This window comes from Triticum urartu, chromosome 4A, assembly GCF_056163025.1.
Source record: "Triticum urartu cultivar PI428250 chromosome 4A, HENAU_Tu73, whole genome shotgun sequence".
In the NCBI taxonomy this organism is placed as follows: domain Eukaryota; kingdom Viridiplantae; phylum Streptophyta; class Magnoliopsida; order Poales; family Poaceae; genus Triticum; species Triticum urartu.
Genome location: NC_141876.1, coordinates 289,652,994 through 289,660,954, shown reverse-complemented (window position 1 = coordinate 289,660,954; position 7,961 = coordinate 289,652,994). Strand labels below are relative to the sequence as shown.

At 43.4% G+C, this 7,961-nt stretch overlaps 1 long non-coding RNA gene across 2 annotated transcripts; it reads left to right on the top strand.

Annotated features, from left to right (window-relative positions):
- The first annotated feature begins 372 nt into the window (after window positions 1–372).
- Window positions 373–5,022, top strand: LOC147975617 (uncharacterized). Of its 2 annotated transcripts, XR_015600973.1 has the most exons (3): window positions 373–971; window positions 1,076–1,331; window positions 2,158–5,022. It is a non-coding gene; the product is annotated as an uncharacterized LOC147975617 (long non-coding RNA). The 2 variants fall into 2 exon arrangements; XR_015600972.1 differs by lacking the exon at window positions 2,158–5,022 and having other exon boundaries at window positions 1,076–1,515.
- The last annotated feature ends 2,939 nt before the right edge of the window (window positions 5,023–7,961 follow it).

Here is a 7,961-nt window from a genome sequence, read left to right as displayed (position 1 = left end):
CATCCGCATGTTTTCATAAAACTTGCATCCACTCGTAGTTGTCGCTTCTCCTTGTCTCTATTGACCTCCTCTCAAATCAACCAGACCGCTCTCTTCTCTCTCTTTTGTGAGACCATCAAACTCCCTTGTCTCCATGGCCTTTCGTCAGACCCCCTCACACGTGTCCGAAAGTTGTCCCGAACACGAACTGCTCACCACCGTTCGGTTCGGATCAACCCCAAACATCTCTAAAACATCTTCGGTTATTTGTTGGACTCCCCTAAGCTATTTATTATGAACTGCCCGGTTTCGATCAGATGACCGAAAATCTACCTCAAACTAAACCCTTCCTATAAATAAACCCCTAACCCTAAAATTTTAGGATCAGTGTCCCATCCATCAATCCCCATGCCGCCGCCACCTTCTCCACCTTCCTCATTTTCCCCATCGAGCCAACCACCAGCTAGATCCATTCCAGCCCACAGCTCCCATTCTCCACCCTCGGATGAAGATGCAAGGGATCTCCTCATGCCAGCCAGGGCCTTCCGGTAGCTCCCGATCTTCCGAGCACCTCCTTGCCGCATCGCGCTGGGCGACCGCCAATGAACCGAGACCAGGCGCCATGTGCCCGCGACCCTCGCCCGAGCCGGCGACCCCCAGCAGCAGCAGCTCGTCCAGGTCGCCTTCTCCTCCCCTGGTTTTCTCTGCTCCCTTTCTTCTCTTCTATCTCTCTAACCTCTAGTGCTCTCTGTTTCATGCCATGGCGCCATGCCTCAATCCGCCAAGGCCACCGGAGCAAGCATCACGTCCTTCACCTAGTACTCCCAGCGCCCGCAGCTCCTTCCCATCGTCCTTACGCTACCTCCAGGACCCACCGAAGCCTCGACTCACTAGTGACGAGGAGCTCCTCAAGTGCCCGAGATCTCCTGCCTCCTCGATGCTCGTCGCCCCGAGCATGAGTGCTCCAAGCCCGGCCCTTCTACAGCTCGTCGGTGAGCACATCTAGCCACCCGCGCCCGTTGTTCCCTCCTTTCTTCACGTTTCTTCTCCGTGTATCTCTTCTATGAATTCACTCGCTCTTTGTATTTCTTCACAGGAGTTGAGATGCCGTCGTCCTTTTCGACTCCCACCATCAGGAACCGGCTCCCCTAGTCAGATCCGGTGGATCCCCGCCGCCATCCTCCGCCTGCAGGCCCTGTCTCGCCGCTGCTCCCTCCGTTCCTTGCGCCACCGCGTCGCCGGAGTCCATCGCACCAATCTGCTGGTGCTCGAACCTGCCTTCTTCCGCGCCCACGCTCGCCTCCAAAGGAAGAGTCAACGCACGAGCGTCTCGCGCGTGTACCAGATCCAGTGTACCGGCCCAGCCTCCCAAAGCCCATCCACTTCTTCGCTTCCGGCCCAATGGCCCGATGTGATCAGCCGCCCAAACCCCCTTGTTCCTGTTGGGCCAGCTAGTTTCGGCCCAACTCTTGTTTTTTTACAGGACGAATTTCTCTATTTGCAGAAAAACTGCATATTGACATATTGGACCCCGAACTTCATGCATTTAATATCTCACAAACTAGGCATCATATGTAAAAACTTTATATGTGAAAAATGCTGAGTTTTTTGTGTACTTTCATAATATCCAACTTTCATACATATTCAAAATGTTTAAAATGTTGTTTAATTAAATTTGCTTAAATAGCATGTTAAAGTGATTTATTTCATAACTAAATAACCGTAGCTCCGAATTAAATAAACTTTATATGTAAATGGGCTAGAAAAATGCATATATTATCATGGTGCACTTACTTTGCATAATAACTATAAAATTGTGTATAGGACAGAATAGTACCAAATCCAAATTATGCACATGGGGATTTTCCGAAATTGTTGTTTGTCGTTCCGGCCTCATTTAAACATGTCTAGATAGGTAGTTTTACTATGCTTCACCTCTTGCCATGTTTAACAACATTTAATATTGATGAGTAGCTTAAACGAGAGCGAAGTAAATAATTTAATGTGGTGTTTTGTCAATATGCAACTCGTTGCATATTGAGCTCCACTTAATTTGTAGTATTTGATTGTTGCACTTTGCCATGTCAGGCCTCATTAAACCGGACATTCATCATACTTGGTTGTGCATCATGCCATGATTATGCTTGGTTGTTTACCATGATGTTTGCTTCTTTCCAGTTGCACTTCTTCTTCATAGTTCCGATAACATTGCGATTGTGAGGATCCGTTCGACTACTTTCGTTCGTCTACTTCACGGACTCGGTCTTCTTCCTAGCGGGATTTCAGGCAAGATGACCGTCACCTTGGATCTCACTACTATCCTTGCTATGCTAGTTGTCTTCATGCTATCGCTATGTCACGCTACCTACCACTTGTTTATCAAGCCTCCCAATATGCCATGATTGCCTCTAACCTTTTCCATCATCCTAGCAAACCGTTGTTTGGCTATGTTACTGCTTTGCTGAGCCCCTCTTATAGCGTTGCAAGTTATTGGTGTAGTTACAGGTTGTTCCATGTTTGGGACATGGATATCTTGGGATATCACAATATCCCTTATTTAATTAGTGCATCTATATACTTGGAAAAGGGTGGAAGGCTCGGCCTTTTGCCTGCTGTTTTGTTCCACTCTTACCGCCCTAGTTTCCATCATACCGGAGTTATGCTCCTTGATTTTGCGTCCCTAACACAGTGAGGGTTTATAGGCCCCTCTTGATAGTTCGCTTTCAATATAACTCTTCCAGCTAGGCCCAACATTGGTTTTACCATTTGCCTAATAACAACTAAAACTTGCATAGGGACTTGTCGGCCCCCGAGGTCCCTTAATCAACCCCCCGGCCAGTGCTCCTCATGAGTGTTGGTCCAAACTAGAGCACTGTGTGGGGTCACCCCGGAGCAACCTGGTTTATTTCGGCACCTGTACACGTAGCTCGTCTGTCGTGGCCTGAGACGAGATACGCGCGGCTACTATCAGGGTGTCGGCACGTCGGCAGGTCTTGCTGGACTTGCTTTACCATTGTCGAAATGTCTTGTGCACCGGGATTCCGAGTCTAATCGGAGGGACTCGAGATGGAGGATTGTCTCCGCAGATCGTGAGCTTGTCATGGGCTAAGTTGGGATACCCCTACAAGGTTTAAACTTTCAAGAGCCCTGCCCGCGGTTATGTGGCAGATGGGAATTTTTTAATATCCGGTTGTAGTGGACTTGAACTAAATGCAATTAAAATATACCAACCGCATGCGTAAGAGTGATTGTCTCTTCTCTGGTGCGTTCGAGAAGAGAACATGGCTGGGTTATATTTGAAAGTAAGTAGTTCAGGATCACTTCTTGATCATTACTAGTTTGCGACCATTGCGTAGCTTCTCATCTTACTCTTGTACTCGTAAGTTAGCCACCATATAATGCTTAGTCGCTTGCTACAACCTCACCACTCATCCATTCCATACCCATTAATCTTTGCTAGTCTTGATACCCATGGTAATGGGATTGCTAACTCCTCGTGGCACACAGATTACTACAACAATAGTTGCAGGTATAGGTAATGCGATGAGATAACGTGAGAGAGGTGCTTGATTGCTTTTGGAGTTCTTCTTCTTTGATCAAGGGATAGGTTCCGGTTTGGGGGATCCTGGGATTAGCAGGGTGGATGTCGTTCTTCTTTTTCGTTTGATTTCATCTGTAGTCGGATCCTGCTCTTCTGTAGGATGATTGCTATGTATTGATGTATTCATGTATTCATGTTGTAGCTTGTGGCGAGTGTAAGCCTTTATCTTGTATTCTCATATATTCAGTACATGGTATCTTGTAATGATATCCACCTTGCTATGCACTCAAAATGCGATTGTGCCCTGATCATGAATTCATCATGTTATTGGGATAGAATCGCATCTTGCGCGCTACAAGTTGGTATCAGAGCCTTACCGACCATAGGAGCCCCCTTGATTGATAGAACTGCTACCGTTGTTGAGTCTAGAAAAAACTATTTTGAGTCTAGTTATCTCGGGGAGTAGGAATTCTTTTTACTGCTTATCCACTTCGTCACTCCTGACGTAGATGTTTTGACTTCACTCTCCTCTTTTCACTCAAATTTTTTAGGATCACGCGGTTATTGTTGGATAGTTGCGCTATCATTGTGACGGAAATTCTTTCTTGGTGCCTCCTAACATTTAGGGGTTGTGGCAGTGTCCTGGGGAGTTGAGCCCCAAGGTGTTTTTGTCACAGTGCTTATCGTTTCAGTTCCGGAATACCTGAGGTCGCTGACATCGAAAACACTTCTATACTCTCTGTGGTGAGAGTAGTTTGGCGCTACCCAGTACTAGGAGAGCGATCAGATTTATTGCCACATCTAGTATATCAAATGTTTTCAAAGGTCTGGGGTACACGATGGATACAGTTGGAGTGTAGGATTTGTTTGTTTTGTGAGATATTTGTGCCTCCCTGTATCCCCAACACCAGATTGCATAACCAGAAAATTCGAGAATTAGTAGGTGGGAATTCAAGTTGTTACCCAGGATATCTTTTCGACAAATGCATGATATGAGATTGGTGTTTGACATCTAGTGGTCCACCTATCCATGGTTGGTTTTAAAGTGGTCTCGTTGTGTCTTAAAGAGTGCTTGGCTATGATGACTCAGGGACGCTTCGTATGTCATGTGCACTGCCTTGTACATGATGGTGTTGTACGATCGAGCCCGTGTGGGCGCCACCATAAAAACTTTGAACAAAATCTCTATCATATGTTTGTTCTGGCTTATTCTGCAAGCCAATCCTTTGTTTTGTTTTATTTGTGGTATTCGAGTTGCTTCGATGTCAAGTGTTGATTCCATACCTTTCGTAAGCAGTGTTCTCATATTTCTATGTGAATGCTAATCCTTCTGTATCATTGAGATTGTCATGGCAATCATTTTCAACCGGCGTGCTTCTCGTCAAGATGATCCTATCATTTTCCCATTCGCAAGATCACCTCTCAGTTTTCCCAATGTTGTTCATTTCATCCGTCCCAAAGTTGCCTTTGTTTTCATGCCATCTGACCCTTTTTCTTCAAGGACTCAGATTTCTTAATCAAGTATCCATTTTATTGAGGTGAAGTCTCATCATTCTTTTCCTTCAATGTTCTTAGCTGGTGATTCTCATGAAGATAGTAAGGAAGATTTAAGTTTATCATTCTTCATTCTCTTTTCTTCTTCGGTGGACTAAATTCAAGCTTTGGTGTTGATCATATCCGTTTCTCATTTCAAATGTTTTTTTCATGCCCGTGCACCTCTCAATCATTCACTTCTTGCTATTCATTTTCTCCGGAATGTTGAACATATCTCAGAAGATTCACATTTTCATTCTTAATCTGTTCAAGCTATTTCGAGGTTGTTATCTCATTAAAGCCATTTAATTCAACCGGTGCAATCTCTCTTTTCGAGCAATCTTTTCAATGGTGTTTCTTTTGAGTGGGCCCTAACCCACAGGTCCTTTTCCAGGATCTTACCTGACTCAAAAGGATCTTACCTGACTCTTCTAATTTTTCTTTGAAGTTATTCTCAAATCTTTTCGAATCTTGATGTAAGAGTGAATTTTTATCAGTCAGATGCCTTCTTCAAGATCGATTTCAAATTCTTTTCATCATTCGTTCAACCCTTTTATTCTTTATTCCGGAGTGCCTCAACAAGTCATGGTGGTGTTTCTCGTCGTCATTCTCGGATTTTGAAGACCGAAGAAGAGTTCCTCTTAAATCCTTACCCGTTCTTCCAAAGATTCATGGTTCTAGCTTAATGCCATCCTCATAATTGCTCCGATCATCAAGGATTCTTTTCATACCCATCCGGAGCATTTTTGGAGTTGTTTCGTTTCTTGATCATCCAAAGGCCATCATTTTAGAATATTTCTTCATTATCATCTTTCAACTTCATTTCCGCAATTATTCTCAATTCATGCCTCTTCTATCGTCTCCATATTCTTCCGGCACTTTTTGTCTAGTATTTTCTAGTCAGCTTGTGGTCTCTTCATGCTCTCATATCTAAATTCCCTCAAGGATTTTCGTTCGTTCTCTAATTATTCCCGGTGATTCGTTCTCTTTTGTTCATTTATTTCAATTCTTATGGTGGTTCCTCTAAGATTCCCCTTCCTTTGTTATCATATCAATTCATTTGTTCTTCCCAAAATCCTACCGATTGTTCGTTGAAGACCTTCCCAAGTTTGCGCTATATCTCTCCCCAATCCTTTTCAAGAGGAATACGTTGCATGCCAAAGCCGTTTGTCATCAATTAAATTTGATGATAATAGGCATAACGTAATTCTTATTCTTATTTCATCGTCGTGAAGTAATTCTTTCCTTCGGGGATTGTTCATGATGAATAATCTCTCGGTTCTAAGTTGTTCGTCTTTTCTTTTCTAGAGTTCCAAGTGTTCTCTCTTGTCTCATCACGAAGCTTCATCTAAATCATTACAAGGCTTCAATCTTATTCTTTTCATCCTTCGCTTCTTTCTCATCATCCTTTTATTACCGGAGTTCTCACGAAGGCTCTACATGGTGGTTCATCAAATATTTCATTCCTTCTTCTAGTATTTGTCAACATCTGTTGGAGGAGATCAAGCATTCTTCATCGTGCATTCTGAAATGCAATTCTTTCTACATTATCTTTTGAGGTGGTGTTATGTCATTTTTGACAATTTCCTTCATGTTTCATGATTCACATGTTGTCAAAAACGAGGTATTTTAAATCAATCAATCTCTTCGTTGGAGTTATCTTGGTAAAGGTTTCACCTAAAGCCTTCCCTAAGGAATGTTGCTAATTGGGGTGCTTAACAATGATCCAAGTTATCTCTTTATCATCTTGGTGGAAGAAGTTTTTCATCTCTTTGGTGCTCTCAATCAAATCTTTTTTCCCGTGAGTGGTAGGTTGTCACCTCATAATTTTGAGATGTTTCCATAAGCCTACAACAAGCTTATCATTTCGTTGTTGATAATCCAACAACTCCCTTCTAGCATTTCTTGTAAGCGTGCTCTTTCAAGATCTTGTTTGCCTCCGCTCATTCCATTCCATTCTTTCATTTCTTCCAGAGGCATTGTGATGTTTCTCTCTTCGACCCATCATCTTGTTTTGTCAAGATCATGTGCTTTTATTACCTATCCATTTAACCGAAGTGTTGTGTCTATCAGTCCTCTTTTAACCGAAGTCTCATCCAAGTGCTTCATTTGGCCAAGTTTATATTTTATTCCTTCCATTTCCAACCGGAGTGTTCTCATAATTGATCTTTTATCATTCCTTGTACATCTCATTTCAACTGGAGTGCTTCCTGAATTCTTTTATTCTTATTCCTTGTCCAGGTAATTTTAACAAGAGTGGCTTCAAAATCTATCTTGTCCCTTCTCTTGGTTCTCGTTCTATTGCTTTCTCCTCTTCTTAACCGGATGTTTTCAATTTCATTCATCTCTGTTGTGTCATTCATTCAAGTTGTTCAACCTCCTAGGTTCGTGGTTTCACTCATTTGTCAAAGAAGCAACTTTTTTACCTCTTCCTCTTCCGCTTCTCTCTGGTGCCATCCTTAGATCTCGGGGCGAGATCTCTTGTAAGTGGAGGAGTGTTGTGACGACCCAAGACCGACGCTCTAGATGCCTTCCATGTTTTGCGTGTCAGCTGTGTTATTTATTTGTTTGTTGCATTTCATCATGTCATCATGAGCATTAAATCCACATGTTTTCAAAAAACTTCCATCCGCTTGTAGTTGTCGCTTCTCCTTGTCTCTGTTGACCTCCTCTGAGATCAACCGGACCGCCCTCTTCTCTCTCTTTCGCGAGACCATCAAACTCCTTGGTCTCCATGGCCTTTCGTGAAACCCCCTTGCGCGTGTCCAAAAGCAGTCCCGAACCCGAATTGCTTAGTCGTCACTGTTGGGTCCGGATCATCCCCAAACATCTCTAAAACATCTTCAGTTATTTTTTGGACTCCCCTAAGCTATTTATTCTGAGCCACCCGATTTCGATCGGATGCCCC